Here is a 19759-nt window from a genome sequence, read left to right on the forward strand (position 1 = left end):
CCAGCGTTGTACAGTGGGATTTTTTCCCGATAAAAGTTGATCCACTCAACTCAACTTAGAGACTTTAAACTAACAATATTTCCCTGTCTTTCCCAAGTTCCCTCATCTAAATTTAAGGCAAATCGGTCCAGGGGTTCCTAAGTTATGATCGGCCAACCAAACAAACAAAGAGACAAACAGAGATTACAACTTTATAAATAAATATAGATGAATTATTCGCCATATGTGTATCTTTTTAATAAAATATCTCTAATCCTACCATATCTATCCTAACCTATAATATTTCTATTCTCCTACCCTACCTAACCTATAATATTTCTATTCTCCTATCCTACCTAATCTATAATATCTCTATTCACCTACCCTACCTAACCTGTAATATTTCTATTCTCCTACCCTACCTAACCTATAATATCTTTATTCTCCTACCCTTCCTAACCTATAATATCTCTATTCTCCTACCCTACCTAACCAATAATATCTCTATTCTCCTATTCCACCTAACCTATAATATTTCTATTCTCCTATCCTACCTAACCAATAATATCTCTATTCACCTACCCTACCTAACCTATAATATCTCTATTCTCCTACCCTACCTAACCTATAATATCTCTATTCTCCTACCCTACCTAACCTATAATATCTCTATTCTCCTACCCTACCTAACCTATAATATCTCTATTCTCCTACCCTACCTAACCTATAATATCTCTATTCTCCTACCTTACCTAACCTATAATTTCTCTATTCTCATTTCTTACCTAACCTATAATATCTCTATTCTCCTACCCTACCTAACCTATTAATCTCTATTCTCCTATCCTATCTAACCAATAATATCTCTATTCTCCTATTCCACCTAACCTATAATATCTCTATTCTCCTACCCTACCTAACCTATAATATCTCTATTCTCCTATCCTACCTAACCTATTATATCTCTATTCTCCTACCCTTCCTAACCTATAATATCTCTATTCTCCTACCTTACCTAACCAATAATATCTCTATTCTCCTACCCTACCTAACCTATAATATCTCTATTCTCCTACCTTACCTAACCAATAATATCTCTATTCTCCTACCCTACCTAACCTATAATATCTCTATTCTCCTACCCTACCTAACCTATAATATCTCTATTCTCCTACCTTACCTAACCTATAATATCTCTATTCTCCTATCCTACCTAACCTATTATATCTCTATTCTCCTACCCTACCTAACCTATAATATCTTAATCCTCCTACCCTACCTAACCTATTATTTCTCTATTCTCCTATCCCACCTAACCTATAATATCTTAATCCTCCTACCCAACCTAGCCTATAATATCTCTATTCTCCTACCCTACCTAACCTATAATATCTCTATTCTCCTATATCCTACATAACCTATAGTATCTCTATTCTCCTACCCTACCTAACCTATAATATCTTAATCCTCCCAATCTATGCTGGTTTCTGTCACACTAGTGATGTAACATCAAGTTGACAATAAAAATCTCCAGGGATAAATATTTTATGAAAATGAAAAAGAATTGAAAATATAAAAAATGACAGGGTTGTCAGCTCAGGGTTCAAATGAAAAATGTTTCACATTAAATTCTTTATTCTGGAATGTTTTGGGGTTGGAATTCAAGGGTTTAAATTGCCCTTTTCACACCATGTCTCACAGTGTCTCTATGTGTGGTCCCCCCCCCCCCTTCCCCTATATAACCAACTACCTTCTATCCATATTTCATATCCATACATGATGTAACCCTTTTTATCTCCTATCCATAATATCCTATTTTCCTCCTTCTGCTTTCTATCCATATCCAAATCTATCCTACTCCTTCTTCTCCCACCTATCCATATCCATTCCTAATCGTTCCCTTTTTATCTCCTATCCATATCTATCCTACTCCTCCTTCTACCCCAATCCATTTTCACACCTAATGTTTCCCCTTTTTTTCCTATCCCTAATATATCCTTTATACTCCCCCTTCTTACTCCTATCATTATGTAGTAAACGCCTACTCCATAACAATTTTTCGAACCAGTATCTATCCAGGTACTGTTCAGTTTCACTTAGCTATAAATGTTTAAACCCGGATACAATTTTGTTAGCTATTGATATCAATTGGTAAGCTTGTAACTATCAATGCCTTATCAAAGGACACCATTCAAACGGCTACAATAATGTGAACTAATAACACCACTAGATGTTCCAGTTTTTTTTCAGTGTTTTCCTGATTTCCAATTTTCATTTTTAACCCGGTTTGGTCTTGTTTGCTTTGACTAATCTATCCCCTTTTTCTTTGATTCTTCTCAAATTCTGTAAATCTCTTTTACTAAGGAGTTTCTATCAGGAGATAACTGTCGGTCTAGTACTGCCTTAATCTCTTGTTTCCGCTTTGGTTCCTTAGGCATAAAAAACAAGCATGTTCCTTCATCTCTGTTTTGTACAGTCCCCTGCGCATTTCATCCCTGAATTCAACCACGAGCCTCTTGTTTGGAGCATATGCTTGTAACCATAACTCTTTCTCTTGGCAGCATGATATTCTCTGATATCTTCACCATTTTCCTGTTTCCTGTCCAGGTATTCCTGTTTCTGTTTCATCTTGTCTGCATGAGTTCTTCTGGTCTCCTCCTCTTCTTTCTTTGTTTCTTGTCAATTCTTGTCAAGGTAATCTTGTCTCTTACCTTCCTCATATTTTTCTTGTGAGAACATTTCTGTAAAAAATCTCCTGTTCCATGGTTCTTAAATGCTAACCCTGTAGGATGAAACAACACTATTTCTTTTCTAGCTGATCCCATGATGCAGAACCTCATCATCCTTTTCACTCCTTCATTTGGGATCATTTGAACATCATTTCTGGATTTGCATCATATTTGGGAGCTTTTCAATGAAACCCTGTACTCTTTTTCTTGTACTATTTTCGATATCATGCATCTTGTGGTATATATCTTCTGTTGCTTCTCATGTTTACACTTCTCTCTGAATATGGTCCATACATTGTTGTGATTTATCCATATTCTTGTTCTGCTACTTAACATTGCTACATTGCTTTTACCTCTTTAATCTTTTTTTTTAATATTTTCCATTCTTTGAGATCCTTTCTATAATGTTGTAACTCGAATTCATCCCATCTTTGCAACAGGACTGCCAATTCTTTGGGTTGAAGTTTTTTATCTTTCTTCTGGTTTCCTTCATGTTTTTTCATATATCTGGTTCTTTATAAAACTGCCCACTCATATTCTGTTCACAACTGTTGCTTCATTGTTTCTAAGAGTCTGTGGCATTTAACCAGGGTTCCTTAATTCACGCTGCTGCTACCACTTTTGTAGTAAACGCTTCTCCATAAAAATTTCTGGAACCAGTATCTATCCAGGTACAGTTCAGTTTCACTTAGCTATCAATGTTTAAACCCATATACAGTCTTGTTAGGTATGGATATCAATCTGAAGCTCATTACTACCAATGCCAAATCGAAGGACACAATCCACATGGCTAAAATCCAGTGAACTATCAACGCCACTACCACTCGGTTTGCTATGTCGACCGGACAATAGCGATCTATTGATCAATGTCTTAAACACCACATGATCCACATGGCTACAATCCTGTGAACTATCAACGCCACTAACACTGGGCGCAATCGCGTTTGCTATGTCAACCTGATAAGAGCGATCTATTGATCAATGTCTCATACAAGATACAATCTCAATTTGTATGTTTCAACAAAACCATAATTGCTCAACTAAGGTATATTTATTCAGTTTAGATTAAATTTGGGTCTTTAACATCATAATTATGTTATATATAACGTAGTTAAATAATCACAATATGGGTATAACGGAGTTATCTATATCTACATACATTAAATGGGTTTAATGTACGTATTTATAATATGAGTGAGGATAGATATAACGTAATTAAGCTATTTCCACACATGTTTACAGTGTAATTTAAGTTGAATGTACATATTTAGAAGATTAACTTGGATAGATATAAATGTAGTTAATTTAATCACAATGTATGTTTTAATCATGTTATTTAGCTCATGTTTATCTAGGTATGCTCAGCTTAACAAATTTGTGGATTGCTACGATATTTGCTACACATAGTCATACCTAATGTTAATCGTATCTCATATCCATAATATCCCATATACTCCCCTTCTACCTCATATATATTCGTTCATCCTTGCATTCCATATCCTAACACATTTTCATGCTTTAACATATTTATCTCCTTTATTTACTAGTTATTCGACTTTTCAATTAGTTGTCCACCTATTCAATACCTTAGACTTAGGCAGTTGAACTAAACGCCATTTATCTGACATTTTAACTTGTTATCTGCCATTTCCGTTAGTTATACGCCATTTCCGCTAGTTAACCAACATTTCATCTAGTTATCCGCCATTTAACTAGTTATCTGTCTTTGCACTAGTTATTCGCTTTTTCAACTTGTTATCCGCCTTTTGTGCTAGTTATACGCCTTTTCCATAAGTTATCCGCCTTTTTAACTAGGCATCCGCCTTTTTAACTAACTATCCACCTCTTCAACTAATTACCCCCTTTTCAACAATTTTCCGCCATTTCCACGTTCAGTTTCTCAACTAGTTATCCGCCTTTTCCACTATTTATCCACCTTTTAAACTAGGTATATGCCCATTCCTCTAGGTATTCGCCTTTCCCCCGCCCAACCCCCTTAAATTAAACTCAACACTTACCCGTAAAGCAAACCCTATTCCTAAACCCCACATTGCAAAAAAACACCTTGAATACAGTGACTGCGCGTGAAAATTAAACATAAAGAAGAATGATTCAATCAATCAACTAATCAATAGAATGGAATTTAGTTTTATAATATTTCTATTGCTCAACCAGGAACATAATAGCAGCGTAAAGGGAAAGATTTCGAAAAAAACATGATTTTTTTTCGTTTTGGGTAATTAGTTGATAAAATGAATCTTAAGAAATGAACAAAATTTATCTGTGAAGTACGAACAAAATTTTACTTTTCTTTTAAATATATTTTTTGTTTGAATTCTCTCAATACATTATTTATGCATATTTTGTATTGTCATAATTCCTGGAGTGGACTAATCAAGCTGTATTCAAAAATACGCATTTTTCAGAACAGCCTTGACACGTAACATTTATATATTTTATATACATTTGTAAAATATAGAAAAATGCGTAAATTGAAATGTAAATCAAACATTTGAATGTCAGTTTATACATTTCTACAGTTAAAATTAAACAATCTTGAAGGGACAAAAAGTTTATTAAAGGGTTGACAATGTAATTTCTTGAATACTCTTGATTCACAACAGCACTTTTTAAAACGTGCAAAAACAAAAATGATCGATTTTTAAAATAGAAGATCAAGAAAATGGCCGAAAGGTGACTGTCTGTTTTATACAATAGGAAATAAAACACTATCAATAATTTTGATAATCTTTTCTGTTATTTTATTGGAAGGCGTAAAGAGCTGTTTTAATTGAAGTGTTAAATACTAGGCTTTAGGTGCGCTTCGAGCCCATATTCTGTTAAATACTAGGCTTTTGGTGCGCTTCGAGCCCATATTCTGTTAAATACTAGGCTTTTGGTGCGCTTCGAGTCCATATTCTGTTAAATACTAGGCTTTTGGTGCGCTTCGAGTCCATATTCTGTTAAATACTAGGCTTTTGGTGCGCTTCGAGTCCATATTCTGTTAAATACTAGGATTTTGGTGCGCTTCGAGCCCATATTCTGTTTCAACTTGTAATTGTGGCTCTATCTGCGAGCATCTTCTCTTTTGTACAATATAAAACAAAAACAAAAAAATATTTTTTGTGGATTTTAAAAATTTTACTATAAATAAAATTTTTGGAGACAACACGACTTTGTCAAATTCTGAGCGTCCATAATCTTTCCTTGGGGCCACGTGAGGTCCTTCATACAAATTTGGGCCCATTCGGTTCAGTCGTTTTGACGTTTATTTGATACAATCAGACAGACAGGCGTACAGAAAAACAAACAAACAGACACCCAGACAAGCACAAACAGACACCCAGACAAGCAAAGTATATATATACTAGGCGTTTAGGGCGCTTCGCGCCCATCTTCTATTTAAATTGTGAACATGTTCTTGTTGTTTACATTTTAAAACAAAGAAGAAAATTTGTTTGCGAAATTCGCGGATTTTCAAGAATTTAAATTTTTTTTTACAAAATTAAAAACCATTAAAACACATTTTTATTAAATTTTTATCATTCATAAACCTTCCCTTTGGTCACGTGATGTCCCACTAAAAATTGGGACCGATCGGTTCAGCCGTTTTGATGTTTATTGGATACAAATAAACAGACAGAGACAGACAGACAAGCCAAATTTATATATAGATATAGATAAAAATAAACACCTGTATTAAATATTAATGTTTAAGTTTAAGTCACAAAAGTTAGGATTACCTTCAGATTAAATTACGTCAAAAGTTGTAAGCTCCCAAATCAAATCTATAGAATTGTTAGATTTGAGTTAAAAAACTTACATTTTTAGTTTTTGTTATACATTTAAGATTGTGTTGTTAGGTCGATTCAATTGCTGATTATAATTGTAAATAAAAAGATTAACACCCCCCTCTCCCCCAATTGAATTTATAATATATTTGTTTATTGTTATACCATTTACAAAATTAGCAAGAAAATCTTTGATGATAATTGATCTAGATTTTACGGAGAACAAACATTTTGTCAAGGCTATATTTTCAGTAGGTATTTATGAGGTGGAGGAGGGAATTTGACGATAAATAAAGGCGAAAAGGGACACAGGGATATCAAAGAAGATTAGTACAGAAGAAGGGAAAAAGGGACATCAAAGGAGATAAATACAGTAGACGGGAATAAGGAACAGCAAAGAAGTTTAATATAGTAGAAGGGACATTGGTACATCGAAGAAGAGAGAAACAGTAGAAGGGAAATAGGGACTTCAAAGGAGATAAAAACACAAGAAGGGAAATAGGGACATCAAAGGAGATAAATACAGTAGACGGGAATTAGGGACATCAAAGAAGTTTAATATAGAAGAAGGGAAATTGATGGTATATCGAAGAAGAGAGAAACAGTAGCTGGGAAATTGGGACATCAAAGGAGATAAATACAGAAGACGGGAATAAGGGACAGCAAAGAAGTTTAATATAGTAGAAGGGAAATTGGTACATCAAAGAAGAGAGAAACAGTAGAAGGGAAATAGGGACTTCAAAGGAGATAAAAAAACAAGAAGGGAAATAGGAACATCAAAGGAGATAAATACAGTAGACGGGAATAAGAAACAGCAAAGAAGTTTAATATAGTAGAAGAGAAATTGGTACATCGAAGAAGAAAGAAACAGTAGAAGGGAAATAGGGACTTAAAAAGGAGATAAAAACACAAAAAGGGAAAGAGGGACATCAAAGGAGATAAATACAGTAGACGGGAATTAGGGACATCAAAGAAGTTTAATATAGTAGAAGGGAAATTGGTACATCGAAGAAGAGAGAAATAGTAGATGGGAAATTGGGACATCGATGAAGATAGATACAGAAGAAGTGAAATTGGGACATCAAAGAATTATAAAAAGTGTATCATGGTCTGCAATGAAAAGTGAGCAATTACTGTGCATTGAGAGAATTAGAATGTATAGATAGAAGAATATGATAGATAGATATAAACTTATGATAACACCTCATGATAGATGAATAAATATTGTTAGGCATTAATCCTGGCTGGCTTTAGGCCTCAAACTAGCAGTATATATGCAGATGATATTTATACCAAGAGATAAGAAAAAAAGTATAAAAACTCCAATTATCTCTTGTATCATACAATTGAAGAGACTTTTTTAAACTAACATTTAGAAAGAAAAAAAATTTCCGATATAAAATTTACATACTAAAAGAAGTTTAGGCCTGAAGATTTGAGGCCCAGGTTTAAAGTTTTGATCATGTATAATGTTATGTTGCTTCAGGTCTAATGTGGCAAAATTATACATTTCAATATAAATGTACAGGGTGTCAAATAAAATTGTACATGTTAATATAAATGTTGCAGGGCGTCAAACACGAATATACATTTTAATATAAATGTACAGTCATCTCTGAAGTCTCTTTCTTTGTGGCTAATCTATACAACAATAATCTCTGTTTGTCTGTCTGTTTGTAAGTCCGATCATAACTCATGAACCCCTTGACCGATTCGCCTCAAATAATGTTTGGGGAACTCAGGAGACCCACGGTAATGTTCTTATAGCTTAGTATAGAGATTCTAAGTTAAGGGGGACAACTTTCATAGCGAAAATTTAGTTTTTTGGTAAAATCGTTCAATGCGGGTAAACAACGGAAGTAACTTTAAGTAACCTGGGCAGAGCTGGGTTCCCAAGCTAGTAAACTTATAAAGTTATGATCACGGGAAATAAGGAAAAGAATGGACGAAAGAGAAGAAAAATATAGTTTGAGGGGATACTGATGAATAAAAAGATAGCGGAGGGAGAGAAATTATTTGGTGGGAGCCGGGAGGGTGGACGGAGAAAAAGGATTTTATAGGATGGGAGGGAAGATGCCGGGAAAGCGGGAAGAGAGAAAAGATTTGATAGGATGGGAGGGAAGATGGCGGGAAAGCGGGGAGAGAGAAAAGATTTTATAGGCATGGGAGGGAAGATGGCGGGAAAGCGGGGAGAGAGAAAAGATTTTATAGGATGGGAGGGAAGATGCCGGGAAAGCGGGGAGAGAGAAAAGATTTTATAGGATGGGAAGAAAGCTGGCGGTAGGATGTAAAAAGGCAGCAAAAGATGTTTGGGGGGAGATTCTAAATTAGAGTGGAAAATAAATAATTATATCAATTGATCCTCAACTGTACAGTGGGATGATCAAGGTCTAACCTAACCTCAACCATGCGAAACCATATGTTTTTATTTAAAAACAAAAATTAAACAAGGCAAAACGCTGAAGCACCTATCTATATAGTGTAGTGTAGTGTAGTGTAGTGTAGTGTAGTGTAGTGTAGTGTAGTGTAGTGTAGTGTAGTGTAGTGTAGTGTAGTGTAGTGTAGTGTAGTGTAGTGTAGTATCGGGTGTTAACATGTTACATAAATTAAACCCTGATACTATTAACATCTCTTCCCTATAAAATCTGCCAACTCAAATTATCAAATTATTCAAAGCTCAAGACGATACACAGGAAGTCCCGTTTAAATAGACTGAAGACGTCAATTTAAGTGACCTTTCTCAAGAATGAATGGGATATCAATGTTTTGTTTACTTTGAAAATTAATTCTTTTCAATTGTGGCTTGAGATACAAGTTGTGAGAATTGAACACTTCTCGAGCTAGAAAAACAACAATATCTTCAACTTCTTGATTAGATAAATATTTGAAGTATACTGTTGTGAATCCACCATTGTTTCAAAAATAAAACACGTTAATATTTTTTTCTAAAGGGTGTCCTCTACAATATTAGAGTTAGACTAATTGCCGGTCCTGTAGTTGAAAAACGACGATATCAATACAAAGCACTTGTCACGTAAAACTGCGATTTATAGGAAATAAGAAAATATTAGAAAACAGTCTTTCATGTTTAATAATATTTTGATGATTTTTGTGTATTGTAAAGTTTTTTTCGTCTGCAATAGGCAATTTAAATTTTGGCTAAAAACTGGTGGAGTGATATTTTATCTCTTTTATTATAAATAATACATCTAATAAATATGTATTTCGACATTTAAAAGAAATTGAGTCTTTGTCACAAACTCTGATTTCCTAATCCCATGTTTATCTTTGCAACAAATTGTCGTAGACCTTAGATTTTTTTTTATGTGAAATCTGTTAGATTCAATAATCCAAGTTTTAAATATATACATTAGGTTGCATAACTATATAGAAAATCTGAGTTTGTGGCAAAGACTCAATTACTTTGTTTTTTTAATATGATGTGCTTAGAGTGAAAAAATCAGTTTTTACCAATAAGCCCAGGACAAAAGGTTTGAGACCGTTAAACATTTTGCCCTGATTAGGCATTTAACATTTTACACATAAATAAAAGAAAAAGTGTAAAATAAAACATAATACATTTAAAAAACGTTTAAAATAAAACAAACTTTAAAAGGATGTTGATACACTTTTTATGAGACACCTCATTCATGGCTGACGATGGTACCGGCCCAAGAAGACACTTTCGTTATCCTTGGTGGTTCCTTTTTAAGAGATATCCTTGTTTTCTAATTGAAAATTATCTCTGATGGTTCCTTTTTAAAAGATATCCTTGTTTTCTAATTGAAAATTATCTTTGATTGTTCCTTTTTAAAAATATATCCTTGTTTTCTAAGTAAAATTATCTCTGGTGGGTTTTTTAAAAAGATATCTTGTTTTCTAATTAAAAATTATCTCTGGTGGTTCCTTTTTAAAAAGATATCCTTATTTTCTAATTGAAAATTATCTCTGGTGGTTCCTTTTTAGAAGATATACTTGTTTTCTTATTGAAAATTATCTCTGGTGGTTCCTTTTTAAAAAGATATCCTTGTTTTCTAATTGAAAATTATCTTTGATTGTTCCTTTTTAAAAGATATCCTTGTTTTCTAATTGAAAATTATCTTTGATGGTTCCTTTTTAAAAATATATCCTTGTTTTCTAAGTAAAATTATCATGGTTCCTTTTTAAAAAGATATCCTTGTTTTCTAAGTAAAACTATCTCTGGTGGTTCCTTTTTAAAAGATATCCTTATTTTCTAATTGAAAATTATCTATGGTGGTTCCTTTTTAAAATGGATTTACGGATTTCTGCTTCAATAACGAAAAAGAAAAATGTCAGAATTCCAAACTTTTCCAACTGGAAATTAATGGACGTTATTTTCTTCATTATTTTTCTAATCATCATTTTTAGGATTCTGTCGACATTTGATTTCAGACTTTTTCTTGGCAGGGAGGGGGAATTTCTTTATCCCCTCCCCTTCTCCATCCTTNCAAATATACACAATGTGTAAGAATTTTCTATCAGAGATCTGGCAACTCATCAAAAGAAAATAAATTTGATTAAAATCACGAGTTTCTTGAGATACATGTTTATTGTAAACATAATATATGGTTTAGTATTCCTTAGCTATAGGTTTTTCCTGCCACTTTTTACAACCATAATGCCACAAGTAAGTAAAGTAAGTTTTAAATTTATATTTGATATCAGATGGAAACATTTTAAGACTTTATATTTCTTGTTTTTCATTCTTCCTTCTTGATCCTCCGTTTCTTGTCCATCCTTCAATCATACTTCAGCTAACTTAAAAATAAAAAAAAAATGAAAATTTTGTATGTACCTGCAGCTAGCCAAATTGCAAGAAAAATAACTATTTTTCCGAATTCTCTATCTGGGACCTATTCTGAGAGGAGTAAGGTCGCTGCTCTCTCCCCTTGCTTTGTTTTCATATTTTGCTTGAGTCAGCTTTTCTACAAGTTTTCCAATTTTATTTTGAGTGGGACATAGAGGCGCAGGGGATGGGACATCTGCCATCCTGTGAATTTGTCTTCATTCGCTATCGGTGAAAAAAATAGTGCAAAGCTTAAATCCCCTTCTAACTTTCCTGTTCAAAGTTTTATTCTTCTTTCTTTTTTATCTTGTTTTTAAACTGTTTTCAGTTTAAGCTTTCTATTCTGTTAACACATGTTTCTTGCGTCAGCCGCTTTTCTACACACTTTCCATGATATTAACTAGGGGCAGGGAGGGGGGGGGGCATGCTTTATCCACCCCCTCCCCCTCCCTGGTTGGGAGGAAGGGACATCTTCTAAGCCCCTATCCCCCATGGACGTAATGTTGGAGACTACCAGATTCTCGTTGGAAACCCCCATATTTTCATTGGAGACGTCCATGGGGTCTCCAATAGTACTCCAATGACAATGATTTTTTTCGCAGACTCTAATTTTAAAGATACAAAGAAGGTAGCATTTTGGAAAGCTCATTCAATACTTTCAATTTTTTGTGCACTAAAGGAATTCATCAATAATCGAAAATGAAAGACGATATTCAAGTTGTCTCTCATGCTTATTGGAACACCCTGTAGGTTGATCTCTTTGACCTGATTTGTCGGCAGTATCTTTCCATTCCCCTTCACTTCTAATCTTATATATTAAAGTCAACTTGGCAGAACAGGGTTAGGACCCGTTAGGGGTGGTTTACTTAGAGGAGGATTTTATTGGGAAGGAATTGAAGAGTGTGAGGGGGATGGCTTTTTAACTTTGGCCTAAATTTTTTGAAGGAACCCCAATTTGATTTCAAAGAAAATCTTGGAGCTCTAAAGTCCCCGCAAAAATTTAACAGTTTGGTCCATATTCCAGAGACCTTTTGCTTTAGATCGCCATTCAACCAATTTAACATGCACAAATTAAAAACATCTCTTGTTAGTTCTGGGTGTCCTATGCTGTCTAGCCAACCCTGGATATTAACGAGTAATAAATGCATCATTATCTGCATTATCTAATAGTTGTGACTATTATGCGTAAACGTTTGTTCAGTATTTATATTTATTTGATCATGTAAGGTCTCACTTTACATTACCTACACCGTTACATGTATCACTAGAATCTCTCTATATGAGTGTAATCATTTTTATGAAACTGTTGTGTACTTTATCATTCTTCCTTACTTCATCGTGCATTTCATAATGAACGTGCTATAAAGTTAGATTAGCTGTACATTATAGCACGTGTGCTATAAAGTTTTAATTGGTTCCCGGATTTTCTTCAAAAAAATTTAGGATATTTCCAAAATATTTTTTTTTCAATTGAAATGAAAATAGAATTTAAATCAACTTTATATTTGAACTTCTGCTTTGTTTCAAAGCATATTTGATATATTATCTAGAAATAGCCATTGAAATAAGACATGTACACAAACGTTTTATAAAATTACCTAAAACAAGTTTTTGAACTTAAATTTTCTCTTTATCTTTTCCTGCCTTTTTAGATTATATTTTAAATAATGAACCTTCTCAATATTGAGAAAATTTCTGTCCAAAAACTTTATAACACTGCAAACCAAAATAACAGTGTTATAAATAGTTATTCAGTGTACTGTCACGGTTTGCCTTTATAGTCTGTTTTTACTATGTGTACTGTATATCCTGATGAAAAGTGGGCTGGGTTTTTTAAATAAACCGGAATTATAGATATAAGCTTTTAAATGAAACTGAACGAAATGGCGAACTAATTTTTAAGAATATACAAATTGACTTGTAAAATATCTTTAACATTTTAATCATGATTTTAATTTGGAAATGCTTTATTCAACGAAAAAAAAAATTTCCCCTTTTTACATCCTATTTTTCTTTTACCAGCAATTTCTTTTTTGATCAATCATATTTTTAGTTTCAGCATAATTTTTCCTTAACAATTTTTTCCTTTTTCTTTTGTCCTTCCTTTCCTTTTCCTTTTCCTCTTTTTCCCTAATCTCTTAATTTTCTTTTCCCAGTTTTAATTTTTTTTAGTCTAAAACCATGTAATTTCTTTTCTCTTCCATTCCTACCTAAACATGGTCTTTTTATTTGACTCTTCAATAATTGAAATTACCCCCCCCCCCNCCCCTGCAGGAATGAAAAACCATCCCCAATATGTTTAGTACTTTCAAACACCTTTCAAAGGATTCAAAGGAACTTAATTTCAAGTTGAATTTCAAGAGTTGGATGAGTTACTTGTCCAACCAAGCATGCCCCTCTTCTTTTTAATAAAGGATATCTTGAAATTATTTTGACATTCCCTTTAGGCACTGAACTGTGGTTGACAGAATAAATCATTCTGGAGTTTTATGCTTTTCAAGATGTACTATAAATGACAGTTGAAACATGGGGAACAAACAGACGAAAAAAAGCGTTCTTGAAAAAATCCTAAAATAATTTTAAGGGAAAGTACTATATTTTTAACCCTATATCCTTGCAACCTGATGTTGTATACCTTTAATATATCAATCAATAAATTATACTCGTCAAAGTTAGAAACATAAAGTTTTACATTATCAGGTTGAAAATATAGTGATAAGAAAATTAGAATTTGAGACAAATGCTTCCTTCTAAATTAATAACTTTTGAGAAACGTTTACTCGATTTTTTACAGGGGGGGGGGTATCATAAACAAGGGCGGTTTCAGGGGGGTGGCATTCTATTACCCCCCCTTGAGGGAAATTATGGGGGGGGTGAATGTACCCCCCTGTATTTTTACAAAGTCATTTCTGATTTGAACTATAATTTTTATTTATATATGTAAATAAATAAAATTTCCGTTATGTTGTCATACTCGGAATACAAGGAATATGCAAAATAGTCAAAACTTGTCAAACGTTTATCGACCTCAGAAACTTTGTGATGTAAACATGCTCAATGATCTGATTTAACAGGTTATCTATAACCACTGACAGGCTGGTCAACCTGGGAGGAATGACGATGCACCCAAAGAGGCTTGCCTCAACTTAGGACATCAGTGTATTAATTGTCTTTATTTCAAGCGGCCAAAGAAAACTAAATTATTGTAGACTGGAATAAAAGCTTGGAATTTTTATTATTTTTTTATTTTGAACAAAAATTTCTTTATTTAATTTCAGCCTTCTTTTATTTTCTTTTAACTTTAAAAATAAACTTAAAAACTACTTCCAGTCTTTTGCAAGACAAATTAGCAGGAATAATAATAGCAGAAAATTAAAAAATAACTCTCCCTTCATTAGAATAATGTGCTAAAATCTGTATGTTAATGTATAAAGTTCAATCAATAATATTGTTTTATATAGTTTTTACATAAAGAAATGGATTATTGAGCATTTATTTAACCTTTACTATAAAGAAACTGTAATTTTTTAGGGTTATGGCGTATAAATAGAACTTTTTAGCAATGGAGGGGGGGGGAATAGAACTTTTTAGCAATAGAGGGGGGGGGGGTTAATATAGGAATGATCAAAAAAATGTTTGAGATTTGCACGAATATGTTTTTTTACCTTATTCATAAACTGTTGTGGTTCTTCTTCTAGTTTATGAGGTTTAGTGAATATTTCTTATCTAAACCTGACTCTTGTAAAATATTCTATTCAGTCAACTTAGCCTCAAACACAAAACATTTTTAAATTGAGCATATTATTCACAAGAAAGATTATTGTAAACCTGATTCGTAAAAAAAATATTTTTTTCTCCTTAGCCCTAATTCTATCTATCTATCTCTGTAAGGAATGCAAGTCTAATTCCATTTATCTATCTATCTATCTGAATGCATTCAAGACATCAATGCATTAATTTGAGCTGCACTTTCTACAGACCAAAGATGCAGTTTTTTCCATTGTTGGCCCGGGATTTTGGAAGAGGGTGGGAAGGCGATCTGCAATAAACCTCAATTATAGACTAATAAATAGACAAGCAAATAATTTACAAAAACATTATTATCATTTTTAATTCGTTGCATTTTGTCATCTGCTGCTCTGAATTTGTTGCATCGTTAAAGAAAGTGTTTGTAAAAATGAATTGCGCATAAAATTTAATTTTAAGTCATGCTTGATATTTTTCATTTTTAAATGTGTTAAATTCTGACTGAGTTAAAAAACCGTAAATCTCTTTTATAAGGGGGCAAATGCCACTTGGCAGTTGGCCACTTTAAATGATGTTTACGGTTTCAGTGCATTGCAAAGAAATAAATAAATAGATATTAAAAATACATTCGAGGTACAATTTAGTATAACTCTAATTTTACTTAGAAATTATGTTTTAAAGTAAAACAAGATAAAACAAAAATGTTTACAAAATTTATAACATGTTATAGCGTGAACAAATCTAATATTCAGAACATATTAAAGGGACAGACCGGATATGTATGGAGTGTTGTGGACAAATTCATTAGGTTTCATTTGAGACATATAAAACGCTTCCACGACGTATAATTACTGAGTTTGAGCTTAAAGTCAACGTTCAAAATCATGAATTTGGGTGATTACGTTTTCAGAATTGGTTTAGTAAATATAGTAAAAATTCTTTAGTAAAATAATTAGATTTTTAGGAACATATTTCTCAAAAGAATTTTGTCAATAAATAGACCATTATATTGAATTTCTTATTTTCTATGAATTTGTTCGCAGATATCTTCAAATTCTTCAAATGTCGTCTTTTTAATAGAAATTCCATTAAATCTACAGAAAATCTTTGTGATTAAAGAGATATTATATCATGGGAAAGGACCAACCCATGTGTTGAAGAAATATGATACAGAATAAAACTGAACAGAGTCTTGAACAGGATCATAATGCAGACTTCTATCAGACTTGAGGGGAAGACAGCCTAAACTGGGGTTGGGACATAACACATGTTGAAGAAATATGATACATAATAAAACTGAACAGAGTCTTGAACAGGATCATAATGCAGACTTCTATCAGACTTGGGGGGAAACAGCAGAAACTGGGGTTGGGACATATAACACATGTTGAAGAAATATGATATCCTACTTAAACTGAACAGGGTCTTGTATTTAAGACCACTCCTGACGATGGAGAGGTGCTTGAAGAAAGGGGTGGGGAGAGGAATGCTCAAATATTTTAATGGTTTTTTCTCATATTACAAATATTTGGTGAAATTTGATATTTTTTTCCAAATACATAGGGTCTGAGGAGGTCCGCCCGGCGTCTAAGACTACGTTTCAGACCCCTAGATTCTACTCGGGTAGAAACTAATAATTTAATAAGATTACTTATTTTCCATGATAAGGGTTACTTTTTATTTTCTCATCCTGTTCCAAAATAACTAATTAGTTTGCTGTAGAATTTTGTTTACATTTTTTGTAGTTGTTGTTTAATAATTAAAAAAAAAATTCTGAAAACGTATCCACCCAAAAGTACGATGTTGAACGACGACTTTGCGCACAAACTCAGGATTTACAGATCTTTAAAAAGTTTTATATGTCTCAAATGAATCCGAAAGAATTTGTCCACAACACTCTGAATATTCAGTTCAACTACTTTACATAGCCGGTCTGTCCCTTTAAAGGGACTGTAGTCGTGATTTGAAGTGACTCACAATAAATTGAGAGGCATTTCCAATCCAAATGGGTACACTTAAAAGCGTTACCCATGAATGAGATATGATGCATTTTTTTATTTTCTCTTCAGCATTTCTTTTGTAAAATAACGGGATTAGTGTTGGGAGACTCTGCCCTCCCCCCCTCTCATTTTCAGCATTTTTATAAGGTTAGATCGGATTAGATAAGATGCATGTCGCACACCGCTCTTTTATCTTAAAGGGATAGTTCTTAAAATTGATAAGGTGTCAACGAAGAAAAAGCAGAGGGAAAATGAAATGATGAACTTCAGAAACGGATGTGGATGTAAACCTTTGAAACATGAAAAAACAATAAACTAAGAATAAGAATTTTCTTTATAATAAAGCTAACAATTTGATCAAATAGCAGGGATCAACACGCTCTAATTACCTAATTTGTATGTATATTGTATAAATAGTAAATGTGGTTATTTTAAATTTTTAAGTTAGAAGTTAGTAATGTACGTATAATTAAATATTTTTGACCAATTACCATTCTATAAATCTTATTTGAAATGAAGTCTTTCAGAAACTTAGAGTCTTTGAATTAAATAAAAAAGCATGACATTTAAATTGGAAAATATTGTTGCCCAATATTAAGACCTTTGCGCGCAAAATATCACATTTTCACAGGATGGCGGCTTAAGGGCCCCCCCCCCAGGGAAAATAGGGGGGTGACGTCGCAAGCCTCCCCCCCCTTGTAAAAATTAGTGGCGCAAGGATGAGCAGGTACATAATAGCCATTTAATTTAAATTTTCAAGAATATTTTTTTTTAAATTTATCTGCGGCGCAACCTAATCACTCAAAGTCAAAATTTTTTAATAAAGCTCAAAATAAAATAAAAAATTTAATAACTAATTTTTCATAACCTTTGCAAAATGATAGCAAATGTCATACTTTTTTGATTCTTTAAATGTTAAAATTTTCTAACATTTCTGTTAAAAGTTTGATATAAAAAGGTGACTATAACATATTTCACGCCACAGAAAGATTTTATCCATTCAGACTTCAGAGCTTTATCATTGTCAGAAATACAAACTTAAAACATAAGATAAGTCTACTGTCTATATGTTTATTGACTCTATAAAAGAGAATTTTAAATTTTAATATAAAATAGATTTTTTAGAGCAGATCATGATCCTCTTATAACCAAAGAGAAAGGGATTGTATGATGTGTTCCAATTTGTTAGCACTACTCTTGGTGTTCTTTAACTTATATAAAACCCAGAGTACAGAAGTGTTTAGGTTGGTTTAGAAAGTTTAGAATAAAATACATTTAAAGGGATTGTAAACAAAATTTCATGTGAACCTCCATGTAAAGATAGCAATGCCTAAATCACAACGGTACCCTTTAAATCTTTGACTGAGTGATCAAGGTTGTTTAATTTATTGTTCTTAATCTACAAAAATACCTTTAATTGTTAAACACTTTGTTTGATTTATTGTCCTTAATCTACAAAAATATCTTTAATTGTTAAACACTTTGTTTGATTTATTGTTCTTAATCTACAAAAATACCTTTAATTGTTGAACACTTTGTTTGATTGACTGTTCTTAACCCTATTCCTGCTGGGGGGGGGGGTCAATTTGACCCCCCCTGTAGTTTTTTTTACATAACTCAAACAGTATTGGTCTGAGGCTGTTGAAATTTTCTGACTTTTCTTACATACCCAAAACCCTCCCTTTAGGCCTAAAACCGGACTTTAATATTAACTGCCTGAGTCCTCAGGCACACTGCCTGAATGACTGCTTTTGCCTGTAACAAACTAAATCTTTGTTTTGACCCACTTTTACTTGTCAGATTTTGATAAAATTTAGCTTTTTGGAAAGCCTATGACATAAGGAAACGGATTGCGAAAAAAAAATTGCAAATTTTTTGCAAACAGCCTGTCAAAGAAAATTTGCACATTTTTAGTTTTTCTTCATTAAAAAGCAGATTATTTGAAATTTTGCAAACATTTTTGCAAATTTTAAATGGGCTTTTCAAAAATGTATAATTTTTCATATTTTGGACAAATTTTTTTTTGCAAACATTTTTACTATAACACTGGATTTTGCGATAAAAAATTCAATTTTTGCAAATTTGCAAAATTTTTTGCAGATTCTAAAAGTAGAGCACAAGAGCTTTCCAATGATGTATCATTTGTCATATTTGGACATAAAACATGGGATTTAGCATATCCTGGTTGTCAAGTACCCCAGCAGAGATAGGGTTAATCTACAAAAATACCTTTAATTTTTGAACACTTTGCTTACAAGCTGTACTTATAGTTATGATAACCAGAAAACTTTGAAATAGGAAGACGACTTTTAGAAGTAAAAAGAAACATAACAATTGTGAAGTGTAAACAGCCCAATTTCACCAAATTAGCGGTTTATAATTGTCTAGTAAAACTATTTTCATTGTAACATTATAAAATACACTTAATTATTGCTGTAATGTCGTCTTCCTAATTCATTGTTTTCTTGTCATCACTGTATAAAAGCGGGGTTTCCTAAATTTCGAAAGTAAATATTTACACCTTGCACACCGCAATTTACAGGAATTCAGCACTTTTCCAGAGATGAAAAAACCCAGCTCTCTTTACTCGTTAAACAGTCAAAGGTTTAAAGGGACCATTCCCTTCTTTACATGGAGGGTCACTTTAAATTACGTTTACAGTCCCATTTAATATCAGAAGAAAATCTGAATTCGCTTTACATCTAT

Source organism: Eurytemora carolleeae, unplaced genomic scaffold (genome assembly GCF_000591075.1).
Source record: "Eurytemora carolleeae unplaced genomic scaffold, Eaff_2.0 scaffold442, whole genome shotgun sequence".
Lineage (NCBI taxonomy): Eukaryota > Metazoa > Arthropoda > Copepoda > Calanoida > Temoridae > Eurytemora > Eurytemora carolleeae.